The 24,800-nt window shown below is 45.4% G+C and overlaps 1 protein-coding gene across 1 annotated transcript in view; it reads right to left on the bottom strand.

Annotated features, from left to right (window-relative positions):
* The window catches only part of LOC117746780 (zinc finger protein 521-like), an 89,380-nt gene that overhangs the window by 49,832 nt on the left and 14,748 nt on the right, over positions 1-24,800 (bottom strand).

Raw genomic sequence — 24,800 nt, 5'->3', positions numbered from 1 at the left:
GTATTAGCAACTCATTTGTCTCACTCTTTTGAATAGAAAAGGTGGGCCACCGTGGTGTTATTTGTCATATTAATTATATGGTTGTGGTATGAATTTAGAATTCCTTCCAACTTGGAACATTTTTCTTCAGTGGAAACAATACCTCTCCTTAGGTATCTAAAAAGTTACACTTATATATGCAATTTAAAGTATAATTAGAGAAGAGAATAAGTGGAAATACTTTTACCACAATTAACCTTGTATGTGGCCATGTAATGGCTTAGCCCACTGTGACTCAAAACACAATCTCTCTGACATTTAAAGCCAACACAGGACAATGGGTGTACTTTAGGATGTAAACCCGGCATGAGGTAAATTAGAACATTTCTATTATTCCCTGAACAATTACTAGAATATTTTTGAAAAACAAGAGCCCTTGGAATGACCTTAAGACCAGAGGAAAAGAAAAATCAGGGAAAAACAGTTCTCAAGAGTGAAAGAGAAGATTAAATGTGCAATTTAAACCACAGCTATGCATAGCCTTTAGGAAGCCTCCACTGCAAAACAGATGATTTTCATGAAACATGGGTCTTTCAGACCATCAGTCAATAGATATCAGATTAAAGAATATGTATTATTATCATATTTGTCTGTGGGTTCTGCGCTAAGCCGTGAGGCAACTGATACAGGATGGATGAATGTGCCATGTGCTGATGCAGAGGGGGGCAAGGAGGGGACAGGGAAACGGATAGGGGAAGACAACCGAGTGAGAACTATCTCACTCAAGGACAAGCAGGTGCAGAGAATGACCCGGGAACACCAGCCTGACAATGCGGCCCCCATTTGTTTTACAAACACTTCAATGTGTCCCTTTACAAATCGCCTCTATGCCGACATTCCATTCCCCTGGTTCACCGTACAGTGATATGAATGGAAAACACGGGACACCACTTTCCACCAGTTCAAAAGGTTACAGACCACTTGTTCCCGCTGCCGAATTCTAAGTGCTGTGAACTTCCTTACCTAAATAAAACAAAGTAATCCCAACCCCTCCAGAAAAAAACTGTGTCAAAAGGCCAAAACTTGGAATGGGAAAAACAAGAGGAAACTGCAAAGATTTATGAGTGGGGTGAAGGAAAAGCACAAGTTCTTTCCAGGATCCAACCTCTGTTCTCTCCTTCAGCTGACAAATCTAAGTCTCTCTCTCTCTCTCTCTCTCTCGCTCTCCCCTTACTGTTGTTTTCGTTGGGAGATTTGCCCTTTGTCAGGATATCATGCCCTCTTTGAGCACTTACCCCCATCAGGGCCTATCTTCAGGAAACAGATGGGGTCGGAGGCCATTCTCTTGCCCCTCCAAACTGCTGAAAGCAGCACATTGAGAGCCCACCTCCACATCGTAACCCTCCCGGAAACCTCCCACCCCTGGCAAGGCGCCCACTCTGCACACACATCTCACACTCAAGGAGCGAACCTTGCCTGATTTACTTGCTTTGTCTCTCATACATGTCTCTATGTTTTTTTCTCTCTCTCTCTCTCTCTCTCTCTCTCTCTCTCTCTCTCTCTCTCTCTCTCTCTCCGGTGTGAGGGAGGATGGGTGACTCAGTGCTATGCCCTCCTCCACAGAGGGGGCGGATCTGCCCTCACTCATACTGCCTCCCAGGGTACAGGAGGAGAAGACAAAAAGAATGACCCCAGCCAATGCCTTACAGTCAAACATATTGGCTTGGAGACAATAGTATAAAACAAACAAATAAATGGGGCCGTATACAAAGCTAAATTAAATTCTACTGTCTTGAATAAGAATGTCTTTGCCTTGAGACATTACTAAGCTGTCAGGACAACCCCCCCTTGCATTTTGTTTACTGGATGTATATTATTTATTTAGTGCCTTAGCTCAAATAACACACATACATAAAGTCATATCTGTAGGGGACATGTGGGAGTCGAAAACATTGCTTGAGTTCAACTAGCAGCTAACATGCTTAGATGGGCAAATAGCTATGATTATAGTAGGTTTGTGAAATATTACAGAGGCAGCTGTCAACTAAAATAACACCATTAAATAAATATTACAGAGTAATGACGTAATCAATTGGTCTCCAAGTTACGCCTATTGCACTATTCATGTGTCATCTTACTAGGGACGGACCGACCCAGATTGTTCCGTTCCAATGCCGATACCTAGCCTTTGGGTACCGAACGGATGTGTTTAATTAAAGCAGTATGCCTCACTGTGTGGATGTCAGTGGGATCATTCTTTTATGTGTTTGGCAACATTCAACATTGATTTCCTAACTTTGCCAAACAAAATGTAACAAATAAGTTGAATGAATCGTTATTTATTATATATAATATGACATCTGTTTTAGAGCATTCACAACTGAAACTGTACAATTGGGGTACAAATGACCTTCATAGTGAGACTTACTAACGTTTTTACACTCTCTCTCTCTCACACACACACACACACACAGAAAGCAAGGGTGCACGCACTGCACACTCACCCACAGTAACACACTATGTGCAGACATACATGTACACATAGAATACACTGGTACAAGCGCAATGGCCGAAAACAAGTGTGTGAACAACTGTAGATGAAAGAGCAATCTTCCTCAGGAGACCCCAAGAGGAAACAGAGAGAGGGAGACTTGTTTTTTTCCCTTCTTCACCCAGACAAGAAATGCCCAGGCCTCAGCAGCAGCCTGAGTAAATAAAAGAGCGGGCCTTACTTCCCTGTCTCTCGGGCCGGGGGCCTGTGCACGCCAGCACTCTCTGTGCTGCTGCCAAAGGGGATGCTGGGGCCTGAAAAACTACACCCTGCAGCTGAAGGGCTGTCTTTGTTGGTCTGCCAAGGCCTTCCTGAGCATCCTCCAGCCAACAGCCTGTCACGTCCTGGGAGGAAGACCTCCATCTTAAGGCCTGTCCCTCTCTGGGAGTTCTGTCCCTACCCCCCCTCCCTCTTGCTCTTTTTAAATACCTCCTATATGGAACAAAACAACCTCATTTGGAGAGCTCCTATAGGGGGTGGCAAAAAAAATATGTGCCATGGCCATATTTAAGCTGCAGTACATGAACACGTTTTAAGAATAAAGTGAAAAAGTGTTGCCTGACAAGTTCAATATATCAAGGAAATATACAGTAAATAGAGACATTTAAAAACAGCTCCAGACTAATTAGTGTTTTCTTTTTTTCTTTAACTGCAAATGTAACCACTAAAAATTCCCCCTTCACACGCAGCTCTCAGTTTCCTCTCAGCCAGTCTGAACTACTCTTTGTGCACCACTTCCTCTATGTTCATTTATAGCACCCTTTCCCAGAGTAAATACTCCTGTTCAAATAAGATCGTTAATGCTGGGAACAGGCACAGCTTTCAAAACCCCCGAAGAATGTTTTGATTTATGCAATTAATATATTTGAGAATTAGCAAGATATATGAATATATTTTTAAGAGAGTAGGTCATTAATTTTCCTGATGACATTGTTTCCCTTTGGATTATAATACATATGGCGGAAAAAAAATACTGTCTCTAAATTCGAAATGCTAAATAATATGATTAATTTGAAAAGAATGATTACAATGTAATTCTTTGCAGAGAAAAGAGAGTTTGGTAATGGAATTAGAGAAAACCCTAATGCCTATTATGTATTTATGCCAGAACTAAAAGAAACTAACAAAAATAGAATAATGAATTATTATGTTAGATGTTTGTATTTATTTAACCTTTATTTAATCCCATAAAGCATTCGGGCTGCAGCGAGGATGTGTGGTTTTACATTTGGTGGAGAAAATCATCAATCTGTTACTATTTTGACAGAAAAGGCCTTTGTCAAAATACCATTAACAATCTATATGCACAGTGCTCAGCAAAGTTATTTGGCTACTCTCAAACCCAGACACACTTTCTAAAGCCGCCCGCGCAACACACTGATTGATGTCTTTTCAGAATGTTCCTTGTAGTTGATGAGGGGTAAAACTATAGATTTATAAGATGTTCTGTGAAGTTATTATTTCACTTGGATGAAAACAACGATGGCTGTCCCGAGACGCCCTGTCTCCCTCTCTGTATCGTGAAGCCCTTTGTAACGCATTAAGTACATTAATAACATGAATGAATAAAGATCTATTTACATCATTATACTTATCGACTTACTTTTTTTTTTTAGCAAATCATTTGACATTTGTTAGCAGGCCTCAGAGCCACACTTCAACATAAAATAGGAATGTGTGATTCTATTGTGTTTGTATCCAGTACACCCTCCTGAAACCTTTTAGGGAATAACTCACAGCTGGCGACCGGACCTTCCCGTCTGAGGTCTTGGAAGCGGTTCAAGATGGCTTATCACCGCCTGACAGCAACGGAGTACACCTCTTCTATTTAGGAAGCCAAACTCTTATCCAGGTCCAGGACCTTATCTTATCAGAAAAGTGTTTTTTGCTATCACTCATCTGCCACTTCTATTGCAAGGCAGACTTTGTTCAAAAGCCATTCTAGTGAAGCAAAGCATGGCCGTGTTTTCATCCGCCAAACCTTATCTCCCTGTGTGTTGTACCAGAGATCTGTACATACTGGTTGTCATAAGAGATGTGTTTGTGTGAGTGTATTTGTGGCACGTTGGGGATTGGGGATTCAATGAATAAACAAAAAGCTGACAACATGTCTGATGTAACACCATGACCCCACTTCATATTCAGAGAGGGAATCTTTTTTACAGTTACTGGGAAAAGTAGTGAGTCTCTCCCATGAGACAATGCATGTGTCATCTCGACGCTTTTCCTGTTCTGATGCCCAAATAGCAACGTGTGTCTGAACAACACACTATCATGTACGGCCTTGTCTGTGACACAACCACTTAAGATCTAATAGAGGAGGTGGTGAGAGATTTATTTTTTATATTTTTTTTACATTAGCTAAGCCTCCAATCTCCCTGACTGAGAGAGAGACGGGTGGTCGATTTTTCTTTTCTGGGACTAACTCCAGTCAGGTGAACGAATCACTCTGTTGACTCAGGACCGAGAAGCTCAGAGGACACAGAGCTGCTGGAAGAGGCCCAGGGCTGAGCTTTACTCGCAGCAGTCCTGTTTTAAGACATCAAATCCAGTCAAAATGAAACACTGAGAATTCCCAGTAGCTGTCGACGAAAGTGCCAGGTGGCGAGACGTGGCTTTTTGCACCATGGAGCTGATCAACGACACACGAATGCGCACAAGTAGAGGTATTTAAAACGAGTAGCTATTCACTTTTACACAACCAGCCTCAGATAGAGTATTGACTATGCGTGTTTGGCTGTGTGTATGCTCGGCCCGTCTCCCTCTTTTTCTCTCTTTTTTTCTTTTTTTCTTAGCAAACACAATATGTTTTTTACACATCACTGAGAAATGTCAGCCCCCCCATCCCCCCACCCACCCCTCCTCCTTGCTACAGATCAATCAAATCCACTATGCTCCAGGATGAGAAGGTGGGGTTGTGTGAGACGACTGCGAGGAAACAGCGAACAAGGTTGCTATCTTTTTACGGAACAGGGTGGAAATACTAGATGAAATAAGGATTCACTTCCTGGGGTTTCATCAGTGCCCTAGCGGCTGTGGCCTAACATCATGAACATAACGCAATTTCCACACACACACACACACACTTGGAGGAGAAATGCAAACCCGCCCCCAAAAACCAGCAGTCAATGGGGATTTTTCTCACAGAGGGCCCGACACAAAGAGCTGGAACATCAAGCGTTGTCCCGACTCTGTGGTCTGGGTGTCCATTATTCTGGTCCTCATGGCTCCGTCTCTCAACCATGGGGAAGCGGCAAACTGTCAACTACTTTGTCCACATTACCCACGTCCCCCAGCTCAGACAGGAGCACTTGGTCACTGTCCCAGAAATCAAAGTGCCCCAGTGGCGTCCCAGGAAAATTAGACAAATGGAAGGCCAGAGGAGGAAAAGTAGGGCGGCCAGTCATCCTTTACCAGGCGTTTTCTCTTCTTGATAGTGAGACACCGGGAAAAGTGGGATTCCATTACTTATCGCGGAGATGTGTACCTTCACTGCACTGATGTCTCTCCACCAACATGGACACACTGAAATCAATACTAATGATGACAATCAATAATAGTGTTTCTTGAGGTAATGCCTCTGAAATGACAGATGATGTTTGTGCTTTGGGCAGGACCCCGCCTCGTTTTTCTTTCCTTTGATTATCTGCATAAACTAAGAATCCATAACCGCAGTGTTTGAACTCTGAAAGCATGCCAGAGAAGACTTAATATAACATATTTCTTATCCTCAAGATCGACCGCATACTATAACATTGAGGTCACTGAGATCAGCAACACACTTGAGCACAACATGACTTCCAGATGACCTTTAAAGATGCTGTTAGTAGCATTTTACTGCTTTAGAAATATTAGTGCAGTGCCTGTGCACAACAAGCCAAATGATTTTTCCTGAATTCTCGATAAGCGCTCATACAAACACCCCAATTTGCTCCCGGAGCCCATGGTGTATGAATGTTAGTTAGTCCTGATGACATGTAGTGTTAAAGTAGCCGGAAGTCGGTATCAGCGATACAAGTACAAGACTATTTACAATCTGGTTCTTGGTGAATCTGGTGGTTTGACATAAACACTGCGGTTATAAAAGTAGAGCATTTCATTAGTGGAGGTAGTAACAAGGAAAACTTAAGATGGTTTTCCTCAGCTGAGTAAATGTAGGCTTTCTTTGTCTGCAATCTGCCTGGCTCGTTGACTCCATGGAAGTATCCTTGTTATCCAGAAGCCATATGGCGTTAGCAGGCTGTTTCCAGTAGCAAAGCTACTCCTACTGCTAGTAGTAGTACCACTACTCCTTGGACTACTTCTTCTTCTTTTTTATTCTGCACACAAGTTTGCCTTCAGGGCTTTCTGCCAGAAAGCTCCTTAGGTTTAGGCAACAAACCTACTTGGTTAGGTTAAGGAAAAGATCATGGTTAGGCAGACGGCCCTAAAGGCAAAATCCTCCTTCTAAAACATATCTCTTCTTCTCCAGAGTTCATTGGCGGTTTACAAACCAACTTAAAGGTGGATTGCTGTCACCTACTGGACTGGAGCATGGAGCAGAAGATCGTGTTGTTCGCTTGTTTTTTAAGTATGTTAATATTGAATGTGACTTGTACGGAGGCTGTCTTTTAACAATACGTTTTGGTGTTTAACAAATATGAAATCAGGGCAGAGCAAAGTCACAGTGACAGGGTTAACAAGGAATTATATTGCCAAGAGTGCTTCAATTTGCTGCTTTCAAAATCAAATATTCCTTTTCAAAAGAAAAAAAGACAGACGAGAAAAGGGAGACATTTAATTACACAATTATTCAAGAAAGGTGAATTTGGGGTTCATAATAGGTTCCCATTCAGAGTGCAGTGGGTGGGCTCGAGGGCTAATGTTGATGTCTTTTTTTGTTTCAGTCTCGTTTGACTTGATTTGAAGTGTTTGAAATATGAAAATGGAATCACGCCGAAACCACAATACACTTCCCCGCACGCATGTTATTATCTCTGTAATGCCTGATATTGTGTTTTTACATTTCAAACAAATGCATATTAATTGACTATCACTGTGGCACATCTCGGTTAAGAGGAATCATTTAAATGGTCAGTATGCTAAACAGTATTTATGCAGGCAGCCGTATTAAGCTTTGGCGACGAGTGATAAGACCTTAAGCTTTGCTGCAGTGCAAGATGGTCAGAGGATGCTCTTTGGATGGAGGTGGAGCAGTTTGTGTGTGGGGGAGCGGTGGTGGCTATGCTGTCATCTCCTGTGTAACGGAGCTGCAGGTGGTGTGGAGAGGAAGGACAGTTGACTACTTCAGGTAGGCTAAAGCACAAACAGGAAGGAGGCTGTTCCCCAGGCCTTGGCTGGACCAGCAGCCACAGTGAGCCTCCCAGGGGGAGAAAGGAGGATGGCAATCTGTCCCCCAGCATGCCCCTTCACCGCCTGCCTCACTGCACTAGCTCTAAGGGAGTGCTGGGCCAGGCGGGACCGGGCTGGGTTGGGCTTCAATCGGCAGGGGGGCCTCTCTGTGCATATGTGTGTGTGTGGGTGTGTGTGTGTGTGTGTGCGCTGCTCCCTCAACACTGCGGCAGACCAGGCGCAGGACCCAGTGGACAGTCAGCTAGCTAGTCAGTCAGTCAGCCACCGTGAGGGATGTTGCAGCACTGTGCTGTGCTATTCTACGACTCTATTAATATTTCCTCACTGCGCAAGTGTTTACTTGGATGCTCTTCTATTTTTCCCCACTCTTAGTTACCCGTGTAAAATATGATTTATGTCATCGGCTTGAAGAAGAACAAATTGTTGTGCGTACAGAAATATGCTGAGTTACTGTATGGTTGCTTCATTAAAATAGGGTTTGCTCTGCAAGTTTCATGGGGCGCTATCCATTACTTAAAACCACGCACAGCACACACTGAATTCAGAAAATAGGGTATAATTCTTTTTAATCAAACCACCTCATAGTGACCCATAAAACTTCCTCTAGACTGCTAACAATTATTTCACTTTTTGAGGATAACTTCAGACACTTGGAAATGTGTGCCGGTAAAGAGGCACATAGTCTGCCAAATGCCCTGAAAAAAAAATGTCTGATATCAACGCTTTTTTTTTCTTTCAGAGGACGCCGAATATCACATCATGCATATAGACAAGCAACCCGAGATGCATGTGTTAGCTTTAGCATTTATCAGAAAAGCCTGACCCTGCCTCTTGATCCACGACCTTTGGTTCCCCTGATTAATATACTGTGGCTCTATTTGATATCTCCTCAACGCCATCCCAGCTTGTCAGTGGTAAAACAACTGGAGACAGCCCAGGAGGGAGAAGAAAACATGCATCTTGGAGAGGAGAACGGGAGGGGAAGAAAAACAAGCATCAACTCAAGCAGGACGATGTATTTTCATGCATCCCTGTCTTAAATGTCAAGATTTCTTAACCCTCAGTGGCTGCAGCGTTGACACCTCTCCAAGGTTCAATAGAAACCGCATTCATTAATAATTAGCTTAGCTGTGAGAACAGGGAGTGAGACGGAGAATGAAAGAGCCAGCGAGACGGCTAAAAATGTTAAACTTCTGTTCTTCCCCGAGAGAATCGAATTTCACCACAAGTCTTTTTTTATTTTCCGTTCTTCCTTATTTCTTGTTTTCCTGGTGTGTTGGCCTGAGTCCCGCAGGCGGCCCCGTGAACGAGCGATGCAGACGTCGCATCAGCCTCACTCCTCCCTCCTCTCCTTAATCATGGCTCTAATACCCTCCAGATGAATAAACATCTTCATCCCCTCTACGTTAAAGCCAGAAGGCTCCACGACTCTCGAATCCAAGAAAGGGAGAAAGAAAGAAACGGAGAGTTGAAGAAGGACGGGAAAACGGATGACAGATGGAAGGGTGGATCAATGTGATCAAAATGAACCAACAGCAAAGTAACAAAGACACGGCAAAGATCTTCCGGTTCTTCCCATAAATTCCTCTGATCTATTTCCCCCTTGACACAATTATCACAGTCCTCCTAATTATTTTTTCTTCTTTAACAGATTTCTAATGGCACGCCGTGTTTTTGTTTATGATCATGTTTGTAAAGTGGAGGCTTTGCGAGCTGTTGTGCAACCTTGTCGCCTCATAGTGTGTCCACAGACTGCACAGGAAGGGGGGAGGAGGGTAGGGGTGGGGGAGGGGGCGGGGGGGGGGGGGTGGGGGGGGGGGGGGGGGGGGGTTGTCTCTGGAGAATGGGCCAGGCCCCAGACCAGCACTTCCCTGGCCCAATAACTGTGCCAGAATACTCATGACATGTGTGTACAGTATGTGAGCACAAATGGCAGACAGATTTAGGGGTTTGCTTTGTTTCCCCTTCTATTGTTTTCTGCTGGTATCCAGGCAGCTCATCATATTATCTTAAGTATTATGAAAACACACGCACGCACACACTGACACGAGCACACCGACATGCATGCGCCTCAACGGATGAGACGGCTCCTTCGTTGCAATCACTCTGATCTTCATTAGCAGAACAGGGCTGGAATATGAGGCCTGAATACAACCAGACAAATGACTACGGGGCATTTTACTTATTCATTCATCACTTCGCATTGATTTATTCCTGTTTATCTATTTATCAGCTGCAGAAAAACATTCTCCCCCCCCCCCCCACACAATTGTTTTTGATGCTGACGTACTTAGTGGAAAACTTTCAGGGTCACTGTAGAAAAAAAAACCTAAAAGAGATAATTGAGGTTCATCTTACCATCAAATGCCTCCTCTCACTCCAAGAAGCCCAATGGGTACCAATCATCCTCCTATTTGCATAGCACTCCTTGGCTTGGTAACCATTTACTTAGTTACACACCACCACCTGGGAGACTATTTATATGTCTGTCTCTTGAGAGGAACTGCCAACCACCCCCACGTGAATTATCATCCATTCAATACAAGTTAACTTGAGGAAAGACCTCAGATGCTCAACATAACTTTAGATTTGGACTCTGCTCTATATAATATCAAAGGGGCTATAAGATTGGGAACGTTTAGATATCGCCTTTAAAATGGCGACCGCTGAGCCGACGGAGCTAACAGTGTTTAACTGAGAAGGAACCGGCAGGTGGGCTACGCTACGACGTCCTCAGCTGTCAGCGCCGTACAACCATATAGCCAGTGTGGCACGCTCACGTGCACTAACATGCACTAAAAGGCCCGCATGGCTGGCCTGGCTATGTAAACAAAGCAAGGAGGCGCCGGATTACAGCACACGCAGAGGGAGAGACACTTCATTCTGTGCTCAGGAATTAGTCCAATATATCTTCACGTCGCAAATAGCTGTTTGCTGCTATATCAATGCTCTGAATACCAATTTGAGCACTTTTAAGTGCATAAATTAAATACTGTGTTAATAAAAAAAGAAACGATTGCGGGATATTAAATATTCAAGGTTTTTTTGTGTGCTTTCTGTGGATACTGTGACCTTTCATAATGCAACTCTCGTGGAGGAGCAAGTAATTTTCCTTCTTATATGCGGTAATCTTGCATCTGAATATGCGGCTCACTGTGATGAACCCATTTCAAGGATCATCATTTCAGAGAGTGAATGTAATAGTCCCCCAATATCAGTTATCACTGACAGCAACATCCATATCAGCTAATTACTTTTCATTGGGCTTGTCGACGAGAGGACATCAGCCTTTATCTGTATATGAGAGGAGAAACCATTACTATTATGCTATTACTGTGAAAGAGCTGGTGTTACTGTACCACTAATATAGAAAGGCCATACAGTGAGGTGGTAATACACCCCCCCGTCGCCTCCAGTGGCTGTTTTACAAGACTATTTTAAATATTAACAGAATATTACCAATAAGGTGACCTTTAATTACATTTGGCATGCAAATCGGTTGACGAGTGAGGAAGAGAGTGCAGAGAAATGGGTGCTCTAAGATTACCATTGTAGTCCTGATGGCACACACATAACACAAAGAGCTTGACTCGCCTGGAAACAGGATCCATGCTTTTTTCTTTCACCAGCATATATCCAGCACAAACAGAGGAGGCCAATAGGTCATAACGGTGCTTTTTCCATGCCTTAATTTGTATTTTCCTTCGCGTTCCTGGGTTAGTGAGGTGAATGTCGTCTCTGCCGCTGTTCATTGTCTGAGGGAGGAGTTGAAGTTGGGGAATATAATCCCACGCACTGTGCCTACAGCAGGGAGGAAATACGGGCACAGAGGTGGCGCACGACCACCTGGGTAATTTGTAATACATGAGCAACGGCACCCGAGCGCCATGCTGATGCTCGGGTCAGGTGACTCAGTCACAGGTGCTTCATGGGAGGATCTCTGGTGAGGAGGCACACCTCCCACAACAGCGCATGGTGGGCGACGCAATGTTTTTTTTCGAACATGGAACTCTCTAGGAAGTTGCCTCGCTCTTTATTTTTAGGAATGTGCAGAACGCTGAAAATGCAGCAGAGGCGGTAGCTAGATTGTCCCTCATATTTTTCTGTATTTTATTGAACTTGCATCCGTGAATGAAGGTGAAACGTTGTTACATCAAATGATGTCTTAGACGCATTTGGGAACATAACAGCACATATTACACATGCCCACACGTGTCGCTTTAAGAAGAAGTCTTGATTAGGATGCGGCAGACACAACATCCCGCGTGCACTCTGCTTTGCTAGGCCTCAGATAACCTTTATCCTATAGGGTTTAATTAATGTCAGCCAGTCTACTCTGCCTTTCAGAAGGAAACAACTTATTTCTCTGCCCTCACGGAGCTCAAATCCCTCTGTTTCACTGGTGAGGCCGTCTGCCTTGTTTATCCCAACTACAGGTACTGCTCCCTATTAAGGCCAGCACTTGTTACAGGGAAAAGGTTGAATTATTTACCAACAGTAGAGTGGGAGGAAGAGAGAGAGAGAGAGAGAGAGATGATATTTTGATGTTGTTTTATATTTGATGTTATGGACAAGATTAATGATCCATGGACGTAAATACAGGTGCTGATTACTAAGGATAAAAGGCATACTTGCATAGAATTGGTGGTAAATAAGGCCATACTGGGATGAGTGAATTGCCCTCAAAACATTATGCATTAAATCTCTTTGATGATGAACACCGTGTGCCTAAAAAAGACGGTGGAGTTTAATACATTTGGTCATGTGCAAATAGATGAATGTGTCTCGGTAAATAGATACCGAGGGTGCTCGTGCGCACTCTTCACCCAGGGCAAACTGTCTGCATTCTATCTGCATCTCTGCCTCTGTGCACAATACAACAAAACATACAGAAAACAAAAGGGAGCACAGAGGGGGAGAACGGAGAGACAGACCAAACAATAAACTCAACCACAAGAGACAGAGTTTGACTGTGTGTGTGTGTGTGTGTGTGTGTGTGTGTGTGTGTGTGTGTGTGTGTGAGTGTGTGTGCGTCGAGGAGGGAGACAGAAAAGGGAGAGGAGGACGAGGGAGATGAAGACAAATGCAGAAAGGGAGAGAGACAGAGGGCGGCAGAGAAAAAACGAAAGACGGAGGGAGAAATCAAATTTGCAAGAACATAACAAAAAGCTGTATCTCCGACAAAAGAGAACACACAAGGGTATTTGTCTAGCTGTCTACAGCAGCAGGATCCTCTGAAAGTTTATTAAACTAGAACCCTTCAAGAGAAGGCAGAGAGTAGTAAACTATTCTACTGGGGAGGGAAAGAGAGAGGGAGAGGGAACGGGAGTGAGGGATGGGGGGAGGTGGGAGTTGAAAAAGAAAAAAAGCTTGCTTTTCAGCCTCTGTCTCAGAAATTCTTTTATTTCAGCCATGCATTAAGTAACCTCCCCATTGAGTTATGCTCCCCTTCCTGGTGTGGATAAAGCCGTCCCTCGGGGGAGCCGCTGGTAATTTCCAGCTTCGCCAGAAACTCAGGTATTAGAAAAGACCGCTTGGGGACCCGCCACAATATACCTTCACAATTTCATACGCACTGAAAAAGAAGGGGAGCCCCTCCCTCCCAGCCTTCCCCCACCCTCCCAGTAAACCCCCTCGAGGGTCCCCAGTTCAAATTTCTGAAGTGCAGACAACGGGTGTATGTGTGGGGGAGGGGAGGGTGGTGGTGGGGGGCCCGTGGGACCGAGCACCAGCAATAGAAAATCCACTGCATGGAGGAGAAAAAAGCATTTCCTCTGGTCTGGCAGGAGTGCCTTTTTTCCCCTGGCTCCCACCAGAGGCTTTTTACAAAACATGTGTTGCTGACATGTTGACAGATTGCTCAGTGAAGTGTTAGGCGCATGCACACGGCTGGCCATTTAGGGGGACATGGCTTCCTACCCAACATCCTCTACCTGAGGCACCATGTTTTATACATCATCCCCCAAAGAAAAAAAAAGGAAACAATAAAAGGTAAGGGAGTTGCTTCCTTTGTGAGGAAAGCAGAATATCAGAGAGCAGGGAGAGACTGCGTATAATGCTGCCTTAGCTGAACTGCGGCGATGGGGAGGAGCAACGGAAGTGAGAATAAGGGAGGGAAATGGTTTCAGGCAGGAAAGGAGATAAAGCAGAGAGGTGGGGGAAATGAGCTTGAGGATGTTTGGTGTGCTTATGTACAGCAGGTGAGCCTGTCTAACTAATGGGAAGCCCAAAAGACCTCCCCTTCGTCTTCCTGTGTCAAAGCCACCAATAGCAGGCAGGAGGATGGAATCTGATCAAAGACCAGCTTCCAGATCCAACTTTTGCTCCTATCAGGGTATCGACAGCACACGTCTTAATCGCCCTGCGGCTCAAAAAGTGCTGCCGTGGCAACAGGATGGAAATGGGGATCATAATGTATTCATGGTGCCGGCGACCTGGGGGCTGCGGAGCACGCTCTCTGGGGACCGCACTTTACCCAGAGCCAGACGTGTCTGGGCAAAATCACTCCACACAAGACAGCAGCAGAATACTGAGGAGCCATGACAGGATGGAGGGAGGGAGAGAGAGAGAGAAAGAAAGAGAACGAGGGGAGGCAGCAGAGAGAGAGCCATCCGGATAGAAATGGAAGGTGATAATAGAAAACAAAGAGGGAGGGTAAGGACATGAGACGTAAACAATGGCGGCCGAGAGATTCAGAGTTTACAGTAAAGGGAGGAGGAAAGGTTGCACGAGTTCGGTAGTGAATTCAAACTTCAAAAACACAAAAGATCTGAGGCTTGAGGAGGAAAAAAACAGGATGTGATTGGTGGGAAAGGGGCTTGCTGGGATGAGTGGCTCTACCTTGAGAAGCCTGATGCTGCTTGACCAGGTGGGTGGTTGGCTGGGAAATAAATTGCAGAGGAAATTGGTCCAGATTATCAGGGCCACGAAGAGACATGGCCCTTTGACCACGGGCAAGGATGGATAAATGGCTGGATGGGTAAATGAATAGAGGTGCAGAGAGAGGGGAAGATTGATGGCTGAGCCGATAGATGGTTCAGTTGGATTGAAAGTCCAGTAACACACCACCCACATACCCACCCATCCTACCCGCTGCTGTAAAATAAATGCTTACATTGGAGATTCATCTTTTTTCCTGGCTGAATGCAACGAGCTCTCTGAACCTTTCTATCCTAATGATCTCCCCCTCCTCCACACACACACACACACACACACACACACACACACACACACACACACACACACACACACACACACACACATTCTCAAACTCATACACAACTGCAAAAAAATGCTCACATGCACAAATAAACAAACAAACACAAAGCTATAGCCTGACCTGCTATTCCTCAACAGGAGGGCAGCTACAACAGGCACCATGCCAGGTAAACATCCTCAAGCCCTGTGCACTCGCTGCAGAGGGTAAAGCTCAATGCTGGAAACACACTTTAAAATACAAGGAATAGTCAATCATGTTTAGGACTGGGAAGAAATTCTTAGAATATATATTCCTCTTACATGGCCCTCCTGCTGTATTTAGAAATCAAATTAAAAAAAAATAAAAAAGACAACTTTTGCTGTATTTCATATCAAGGTTCCTCCTGGAACAGAAAGTCATAACACTCCCCCCTAGAGGTAATGATTTGAATGCATTAAGTCTCCCGAAAAATGAGAGGATTCACCTGCAGACTGCGGTGCGTCGTACCGCACTAACTATCCTCCACACGTAGTACACCCTCAGGCATTCAACCTAGGGCCAAAGACAGCTCCCCTGTCTGCTTCTTCCCTTTAGCTGACAGGTTCTTCAACTGCTAAGCTCCAACACGGACCTCTGTGTTTGAGATGACTATGCACAACAATCAAGGGAGAGACAGACAGACAGACAGACAGGCAGACAGAAAGAAGGAAAGAAAGGAAGAAGGCGAGAGAAGGAACGATGACGAAGGGCGAGAGCAGGAGTGCGGGCTAAGAAGAGGTGGAGGGAAACAAGGACATCAACAACTTGTTCTAACAGAGCGATGACCCCTGGCCATCCCGAGGCATCTGGTTTATCTAGCTGTCTGGGTAAGCCACGCACACACCTAATGACTCAGTCTGTGTCCCATAGGTTTTTTTATCCCGGATTACGGATGGGGAATGACAATGGGCTGGTAAACTACTGAGCCTCGCTTCGAGGAGCTCATATCAGACAAGGAGTTCTCCATGATGGAAAGGCCGGGGCGAGTTGAGAACAAGGTTCAAAGTTACTGAGAAGTTATGGTAATAGTTTCTGAATTATATGTACGTTCTGATGTTAAGATGAATGTATCCTTAGGTATAAGACACCCATATATTTGCAATGGTGTGTTATTGCTGATTTGTATGCATCAGGAATGGCCTTGTATATCTCAAACTGAAGGTCAGATATACCCTTAACTCTGAGTTGCGCATAATGTTGGGGCCAATATGGAGATGTGGTTTGGACTCTAACCTCCCTCTTTTTTTTTCTCCCTCATGTTGTATGGCGCTGCTGAACAGACCTCAATCTACTTCTTTGGTGGAGATTAGTAATCATCTAGGGTCTTCATATTGATGGCCAGGCTCAGCTTGTTTGCATATTTACTGGCCTCAGAGCCCAGTCGCCTGAGGTGAGAAGCAAATTACATTTCTGCTTACCCCCACGCTCACAACTCTCTCACACTCTTTCGATTTCTATCCGTCGGTTTTGCCTCCCTTTTTTTTTTCCTTCTCCCAACCTCGTTTCTCTTAACATGCTGATCAGTCATCTTGCGGTAAGCATCCTTGCCTGCCCTGGTTGCATCCGAATAGCGGTCTCATTTGGCTAACATCATCACAGCGTAATCTTGTTGGAGAGAGCAATCAGTTTACTTTGGAATTAGGTATTCCGTTGGCGGGGCCCGGAGAGAGGGAAGGCTCACAGGGTTTAAAGGATGCAAACGAAAGCATGCTCTCCAGAATACAGTCTTGAGCCTGATTGGGTGATAACAACCCACACAAGCTCCATGTGAGAGTAATGAATGGCCAATGGGAGGCCTGAATAATAATGCAATTGGATTAAAATCCAATCACACAATGGTTTTGTCTGTTGACTTTGTTTGTGGGGTATGTTTTACAAACCAAGTTCATGATGAGAAAGATGCATCACGCTTTGACTGGGGGCACATAATGTCCCAATATACAGATTACCACTCTGTTTACCACGGCCATCAGTCTGTCCTGCTGGTTCTTTTTGTTGATCTGATTCCAGCGTACATGCGTTGCATATAGAATGAGCCTGATAACATGATGAAGTGACAGTAACAGTTGCATGTTCTTTGCCGTCTTAAATCAGCGGCTTATTCAGAGAATCGCTAACGCAGGTGGCGAGTTACTATTTAATTAGGGATTTTAATGTCTCGGTTTATCGGGGAGACATGTACCAAGCTGGCACACTCTGCAGCCTTTCACAGAATCCCACCGACTCGTTGGGAGGCCATCTCTTCGGAGAGGCTCCCTGATCAAATCGATTGACTCCTCCAGGATGATCGATGAGCCAGGCAGGTTGTAGGTGGAATAGATTGGATGACCTTTACATTCTCAGCGGCGTTGGAACCCCCCCCCCCCCCCTCACTGTCCACTGCTCTTAGCATTAAGAGAACATCTCTGTATTACCTGACAGCATGGCTTTACTGTCAAACCATTACATTCTGTACCGACACACAATGTTCCCTCTTCCAAAGCATAGTCCAGCTGGTGGCCTTGGAGACCTTAAACGACACCCGTCCTGCCCATAAAACTCAATTTATGAACCCACCTTCCAGTCCGAAAATGGCAATTAGCACTAAGGAACAAGTGTGTTACTTCACAGGATATTTGAGAACCCCTGTCCTTGTGGGTGGCTGAACTTGGCATATCCTGGAGCATAGGAGGGGCTGTTCCACGGAGCCCTAGAGCAGCCCCCACCCAAACACTACCCCCTGGCCAACAAAAACAGCCCCTGGGAGGGGTAGAGGAGAGGGGGAAATGTTGAGTCGGTGATAGTGTAGCCCCAAAGTTCCCAAACCACAGTTTGCTCGCAGGATGCCGTCACAGCTGGCTCTGCTCCTTCCTGCGGGCCCGCTCCATGGAGCTCAGCCTGCAGGGAGACATAAACCTGTCGGACTGGTCACTCTTTCCACCGCCCTCCATCTCCCTCCTTCCTCTCCTCCCATTACTGGTGAGTTTGGCAAGACCCATCGAAGGGAAAAGGCCTTATGGGGATCAGTGTGCAGAACACTTCCACGCAGACACAAGCTAAATCCTATGACCTTTTCATTAGGGAGTACAGACGGGATTTAAAAGCCTGTGGATGTCTGTGAATGAGGTACGTCTCGATTGGTGAACTTTTCTGTCTCAAAGCCATGTTACATCCTGTCAACTCCTGGTGTAAGTTATTAAAGGGAAACGTGCCGTTGAAAAGCTGAGCGAGTGTTGATTACAAACCGAGTGTTTGTTCACGATAGGCACTTTTGCACCCGATTGCTTATAAAAATCAATACAGAGCGAGCAAACGCTAATTTGCCACGTAACGCGCCAGACACCTGTTAAGGTGCCATCTGATCAAAGGAAATCAGATTACCGCTCACAGAAGTGTAAAAAAAGAAAAAACACCATAAGGTATTTGCATTTCAGCTTAACATTGTATTTTATTACTTAAAAAGGTACAAATAAACTGTACCATGCACACCTACATTTTCTTTTGCAGATTCAGAGAAAAAAAAATCAACATTTCAAATCGAGCCTAGCAATGTCCGTAAAGTTTTTGCTTCTTTTTTTTTTTTTTTTTTGTGTGTTCCTATATTTCTCTGGATCTGCTTCATCATTATTCTGGTGAGCAGTCCCACGTTTGAAAGAGAGAGAAAAAAAGAAAATCATTTGAATTCTGGGGACCCGGAGGAGAGTGAGCAAAAACCCAGAGGTAAGATCCAAGCTCGCTCTCCGTGCCCTTCCGTTGGCTGCCTACCTGGTAAACACCTCCACAAGCTCCGTGCTTTCAAAACACGTCAACCGGTGCCGATGTACTTTAGACCGGTCGGCCAAGCAGGAATTGAGACTATTTGTTTTTTAGGTTTTTTTTTCTTCTTTCTTTTCGCTGTCTCTCCTCCGAGCCACTGCACATAACCTGTCTGGCATTAATGATGTTGTTAATAAAAATGTGGCTGGTCTGTGGGTGGATTTGCCTGGCAGGCCTGGTGCCTGTCCTTCTCAGAGATAAGCCCACTGCTGGCCTTATCTACCTCCCACAGCCCCACCCAGCAGTGCCGTGCACTGGACACACAACCAGTCAACTCATCACTGACTAATTACCACCTCTGACTGCCTTACAAAGCAGGCCTGGACTCACATCGCGGCTGCTGCTGCAAAGATTGGCTCTCTCCTACCTTGACTGTGTGTCTCTCCACTTCTTTGTCTTTTACCCATCCCCCTTTTCTACCTCTGTCCTTCCCATGTCTCAATTCATTTCACCTGTCTTTCCTGGCTCTTCTACCCTATTGTATTTGTCTCTAGAATTTAAGTGCTGAGTTTTTGGGTGTTTTTTTTTCCGACTGAGAAGGGAATATATGCAACAGCTACATTGTGGGTGGCACAAGGAAAATCCTGCGTCTACCTTCCAGAGTGCGGCGGCTGTGCATTTTAGAAAAGGACTAATGCCATTTATGTTACAGTTTCTCAGCGAGGGTTTATGCCATGTGTGAGCCGGAGTCCGTTCAGTCTCATAGCTTCAGCAGGGCAGCCGAAGTCACTTGTGTTACAGAGGGAGGGAGCGGTTTCTTTTATTCAATTGTTTTCCACTTCCACGAGCGTGTGCCAAGGGGGAGGAAAGCGCCGGCTTAACACGCTCTGCAATTCAACACGGCCAGACGCAGTCCTATTAAGATTTAATGTGCCATTCTTCTGCTTGTGCCGCTGAAAAAGACTCGCAGGCTGAGGAGGAGAGTGAACAAAGAGCAAGCAGAGCCAGGGCCGGGGAGAGATGAAGAGAGCAAGAGAAACCGAGACAAGCGCTCCACGGGCACGTCTTTGTCACTCCGCTGAAGTCAGTAGTTTCAAAGGGATGCTACATAGTGAGTGGGGGGGGGGGGGGGGGGGGGGAATAAATAACAACAGTGTGGCCGCTGTTTTCTTTCTGCGCGCGTGCAGAAAGAAAAGGTGAGAACATGAGGTTGTCTCCTCTTTGTCCACACGCCACCCCTGCTATTGTGGCTACCTACTTAAGAAAGAGGTCAGCTGGATGAAGTCACAGCATGTGTTTATCCTCTCGGGGCGATGAATTATGTGTCGCCTGAAATGCAAAGTGCAAGGCGCGCAGGTGCTGCGGAAAGGAGCGCGCTGGTGCGCCATAACACGTGGCTGTGTGTGTGTTGTGTGTGTGTGTGTGTGTTTGCATGCCTAAGCGGATGACTGATTGAGCAAGCAAAAGAGACAGAGCGGTTTTTTGGGGTGTTTTTTTTTTGGGGAGGAGGATGTGAATATGAATGGTGCTGGCCATCGCCATGTCTGCCATGAACACACATAACGCGCCTGCATAAAACGCAGGCTCCTCTTTTCGTATTTTTGATTGTTTTTTTTTTTTTCCCTGCAGAAAACGCAGCCCTCGTCTGACAAAGACCAATAAATACTTTATACAGTGCATAATGTGTGCGGTGTGAAGCACTGGGGAGAGAGAGCGAGGGCGTCCTCGCGAGGGCATGTACTTTGAATTCCTAATGACATTCCTGTTAACGTTACTGGCACGGTCGCACAGCGAGGAAACGCGCAGGGATGGTACGCCATGGAGTCAAACATCTACTTTAATACTCCCTTTCTTTCTCAGCCTCTCTTTCTCTCCTTACCTATTCCTCTTTCTCCCATAGACGCTCACGTAGAGTGTGCCCCCACCAGACACACACACACACACACACACACACACACACACAGACACAGGAAAGATTCAAGCCCAATTCTGAGAGCTCACTCTAGCATGAGGTCTCTTTTCAGTGGCTGCGTTGTGCCAGAAGTAGCTATTCTCCCCTGACCGCCTCTCCTCCTTTCAAAGCCTTGTAATCAGTGTGCTGCTCTTTGTACCAGGATGTCGCGAGACGCCCCGGCAAAAAAAACACACAGCAGAATTTCGGATGAACGGCGGTGGCTCAGAGTTCAGCTAATCAGGTCTTGCTTGTGTCACTTTCCTCTTATGTGAGCCCTTTTGAAGCAAATAAAGTCTTTGCAGTTTGGCGCATTCTTCTTGGCAGCCACAAAGCAGCTGTTGGATCAATACACAAAGTTAGTTTGGAAAAAAAAACAATATAACCAATAGGAGCCTGTTGGAAACAGTTAGTAGAAAACATTGACTGCCAGGAGCCTGTTCACAGTATTACTGAATGTTTCCATGCTGCTGACCCAACGGCTTGATGTAAATGAATTCAAACACTTCAAACAAACATGTCGTGGTTGGGAATGGGGAAGGGGAAAACATATATCAGTGGCTTTCAAGAATGTGTCTGGATCCCCGTTGTAAACAGAGACTTCATATTAGAAATGTGTCTAAACTATTTCTATCGTGTTACCACGCTCTTCATTGTGGGGGGATCTTATTGTTTTTCACAGAGTATTAATATTTCATTTGTATTTTTCTCATAAATCTGAAACGTATTTTATTGAAGCTGAGTGCATTTTGCAACGTCTACAGGGAAGAAGAAAGGGGAAATCTACATAACATAAATCCATATATGGCCCAGTTATCTCCCTCTCTTTCTCTGTCTGTTGCGCCCTCTCTGATTGATTCCTTTATCTGAGGGAAGCAGAAGACATGCTCTGTTTGCTCGCGCAGTGGCCGGCAGGAAAACAGAGAAAGACACTTATTAAAAAGGTCATCTCACAGAGGGTTAAATAGCAGGGCACAGATCTCTCAGGAGGCTAGCGGGGGGGGGGGGGCAGCCATGCCCCTCCTCTAGTGAAGGACATGAGAAAAGGTGTTGCTCGAGGGAGCTGGACCCAGTAATGAAAGAATGGCCACCAGGCTGCCAGCCCATGTGTGCACTGGACTATTCAAATACCTTCAGAGACGTGGAAGTGGCGAGCCGACAGTGAGAGGCTTTGTGAAAATGCAATTCTCTTGAATTAAACTCTGAGCTGGATGTGTTATTTTTATTTACAGTGTGGGCTAGCGAGTAAACAAGTTGAAATGAGCTGAGGAGCGGGTACTTCTTTGGCGAGTAGGTCTGAGGGCACGGTTCCTTGCCCACCACCGCAATCTCATATCCAGCAGATGAACTTGTGTCTTGTGCCAACTGAGAGCAAAAGTCAAACTGTAGACACGGTTTCTCTTTCTCCACGAAGGATCGGTAACAATACAGGGGTGCACAGACAATACAGTGAGACAGTGAGACAAAGCGTTTGTGAAGTGTTTTTGGAAAGGCCTATGGAATAGCAGTGCCTGCAGCCTCCTGTCTCCTCCCCAGGGCAGCCTAAAGCCCTGTCGGCAGGATGCTGATCCCCACACGGAAAACCTGATCCGCAGCCATCCTGGAGCCAGAGGGGAGTGGGGGGGGGGGGGCGCTCTCCCCCCGCGGAGCCCCTCCACTTCTGCTCCAGAGTTAAAGGGGTGCTCTGGGGGAACATTCCTCTAGCCCTGCCCCAGCCAGCCTCCACTCTCAACTCTCCAGAGGAGCATTCTTCCAGCCCTGCCCTAGCCTTCCCTGGGATCTCCTGGGGAGCATTCCTGAAGCCCTGCCCCAGCCCAAGACGGGCTCCCTGGGGACGCATTCCTGCAGCACTCTCTCCCTCTCCCTCTTTCTCTCTCCCCATCTCCTTCCCTTCCTCAAGACTCTCGCCTTCCTCCGCAGTCCAGCATTAGTGCGATCAATAGCACCGATCGCATCAGGGACACAAGGCAATCCATACCCATGCGCTCCCTTAGCGCACTGCAGTGGTCACGGCTTAAGTGCATGGAAAGGTGTTATACCTCTGCCAGACGGGGGGGAGACAATGGCCGCCATTGATCGCGGTGACATGTAACATCTTCCTCTTTCCCCTCTGTCCACCGGGCGTGGTCGACATGCAGCTAGCATCTGTTTAGACTTTATTTTGTCTGTTTTGTCTCACTCCTGTGGTGAAACTCATGTTTTACCGTAGATCACAGACGCAGAGTATGAGGCCCAGAATAAACATGTGAGGTAGTGGGTTTATATGGGCATGTCTGGTTGTGGTAATACACTCTATATACGCTTATGGGATATCAGCTGGGGGAAAAAGAGCTGAGTTCTGTCAGGGAACAGCAAGCAAATTTCCATATGTGGATTGGTTCCAGTCAAGCTCTGCAATTTGTTTACCAAAAATAAAACATTTGAAATTGTAAAAATGGAAGGTTTAGCAGGTGCTGGTGGTTGATTAGAAAGTGGTTCTAATAAAGGATCCATCTGTGAGTAGAGACTTGATGTAAGGCAGATTAATTGGTCATGGATGTCTACATTATGCCACATAGGAAATCTCCTCCCATATTCCAGAGAACACACAAACACACACACACACACACACACACACACACACATTCAAAGTACTTAGTATGCCATCTAGAAGTTTCTTTTCTCCCACTGTGTTTGAATACTAATAGAGTGTTTCTGCGCAATCACAATACCCTAATGGCAATTAGATTCTTTTGTTTGGCTTCCACGGGGGCTCTTATGCAAACTGTGTTTTTTTCCACCATTGAGCAATTAAGAGTTATTTGTCCGTAAGATTGACATTTATAAAATCCAGGCTTAATTATTGAAAAACTATGGCTGAGTCAGTTATGACCACATTGCAACGGTGCTGAACATAGAAGACCTGCCCCTGAATCAAATACACAACTCCCATAAACACAAATGACATCCAAATAAGTATAATTTGAAGATCATTTAAATTCATGCAAGTGTATGCAGCATACCCTTTGTGTTGTTATGTCCTGGCTCCTCCAAACAGACGGTCCACAATGCCGGCTTGATGGTGTTACATTGAATGCAAAAAGGTGACAGGAGGCGGTGCACTTAGTTTCCGCATGCTTTTGTTGGAGGACAGTAACGTGGAAGTGAACAGCGTATGGATTTTCACACCTTTAGTCGACTGAGCGTCACTTTGAATTTGCACACATGAGCACACCCCGGGCACACATACATGTAAACAAGCGCACATACAAAGTCACTCTTGCAATGAGCATGCGTGCATATCTGATAAATTAGCAGAAATGGGGGCATGACAGAATGCAGAATATATATATATATATATATATATATATATATATATATACACACACACACACACACACACACACACCACACACACGGGACTCGGTTCGTGAGACTGTTAGAGGGAAATCTTTGTGCAACTTCTGGGATATCCACAGTAGCCTATAATTTGTGGCTTTTTGATTGCGGGTTGTGAAATATGAAATCAAACTGTGGATTAATGTAAACAGAAAAGAGACTCCGCTAGCGTTCTCATCAACGGGGCTTTTGGCTTTGCTTTGAGACGATAAACGGTAGGGCTTCTGTAAGAAACAGGATCATTACGTGTGACCCTCTCCTCGCGCTCTGTTGCTGCACAAGATAACAAGAGACGAGGTCCTGTGCCAAAACATTGGTCAAAATGTGTGTCGGATGGTGTTTCCTCGACGTGGGCCCACCAGGACGCGTTAAAGGAGGACAGCAAGTCCACGAGAAGCACATGGAAACCTTCAGTTCACATCATTAGTTCTGTCTGCCACCTTGTCAGGGTATTTATAGACCTATTCATCCATCAACAGGTCAATGCCAATGGCATCCTTCTCCTTCACTCCCACTAGATATTACTACCGTGGCGAGCTGGCATTGGGACCGACTGAGGTACTTTCATGCAGCGAGGATCTGGTTCCAGTTGGTTGTCTGGTTACGGTGGCACCTCG

Source organism: Cyclopterus lumpus, chromosome 17 (genome assembly GCF_009769545.1).
Source record: "Cyclopterus lumpus isolate fCycLum1 chromosome 17, fCycLum1.pri, whole genome shotgun sequence".
Lineage (NCBI taxonomy): Eukaryota > Metazoa > Chordata > Actinopteri > Perciformes > Cyclopteridae > Cyclopterus > Cyclopterus lumpus.
Note: the sequence above shows the minus strand (reverse complement) of the source record. Positions and strands in the feature narration are given on the sequence as shown.